The sequence below is a fragment of the Octopus bimaculoides genome, unplaced genomic scaffold (assembly GCF_001194135.2).
Source record: "Octopus bimaculoides isolate UCB-OBI-ISO-001 unplaced genomic scaffold, ASM119413v2 Scaffold_87364, whole genome shotgun sequence".
Lineage (NCBI taxonomy): Eukaryota > Metazoa > Mollusca > Cephalopoda > Octopoda > Octopodidae > Octopus > Octopus bimaculoides.
The window spans coordinates 20,554-21,636 of NW_026398593.1; the positions used below are offsets into that span (position 1 = coordinate 20,554).

The 1,083-nt window shown below is 42.6% G+C and overlaps 1 long non-coding RNA gene across 2 annotated transcripts in view; it reads left to right on the forward strand.

The window, feature by feature from the left end:
- The window catches only part of LOC106878665 (uncharacterized), a 14,680-nt gene that overhangs the window by 7,076 nt on the left and 6,521 nt on the right, over nucleotides 1-1,083 (forward strand). The gene's annotated exons all lie outside the window — the stretch shown is intronic.

Consider the following 1,083-nt stretch of genomic DNA (forward strand, 5'->3'; position numbering starts at 1 on the left):
TTTTACTCTTTTACTTGTTTCAGTCTTTTGACTGTGGCCATGCTGGAGCACCGCCTTTAGTCGAGCAAATCGACCCCAGGACTTAATCTTTAGAAGCCTAGTACTTATTCTATCGGTCTCTTTTGCCGAACTGCTAAGTTACAGGTACATAAACACACCAGCATCCGTTGTCAAGCGATGTTGGGGGGACAAACACAGACACAGAAACACATACATATATATATATAAATATATATATGACGGGCTTCTTTCAGTTTCCGTCTACCAAATCCGCTCACAAGGCTTTGGTCGGCCCAAGGCTATAGTAGAAGACACTTGCCCAAGGTGCCACGCAGTGGGACTGAACCCGAGACCATGTGGTTGGTAAGCAAGCTACCTACCACACAGCCACTCCTACGCCTAGTATAAAATTTTATACATGAATATATTGCTTCAACCGATAACATACAAATATATTAAACTACTTGTCCAAAAGAAGCACGCATGCGTAAAAGTGGGACAATAATGAATATATGTCATGGCAAAAGTAGGGATAAGGTTTGATTTCTTCTCGTATTTGTCAATGTGTGTGTGTGTAAGTGAAATTCCACCAATTGCTCTTCTGGTTCTATGCCACTTCCACAAATTGAAGTGGGGTCCAAATTTTCATTTGTCAATTATTCTGCAATTAAATAAAGCAAAAATAGGTGTAGGAGTGGCTTTGTGGTAAGTAGCTTGCTTACCAACCACATGGTCTCGGGTTCAGTCCCACTGCGTGGCACCTTGGGCAAGTGTCTTCTACTATAGCCTCGAGCCGACCAAAGCCTTGTGAGTGGATTTGGTAGTCGGAAACTTGAAGAAGCCCGTCGTATATATGTATATATATATATATATGTATGTGTGTGAGTCTGTGTTTGTCCCCCACAACATCTCTTGACAACCGATGCTGGTGTGTTTACGTCTCCGTAACTTAGCGGTTCGGCAAAAGAGACCAATAGAATAAGTACTAGGCTTACAAAGAATGAGTCCTAGGGTCGATTTGCTCGACTAAAGGCGGTGCTCCAGCATGGCCACAGTCAAATGACTGAAACAAGTAAAAGAGAG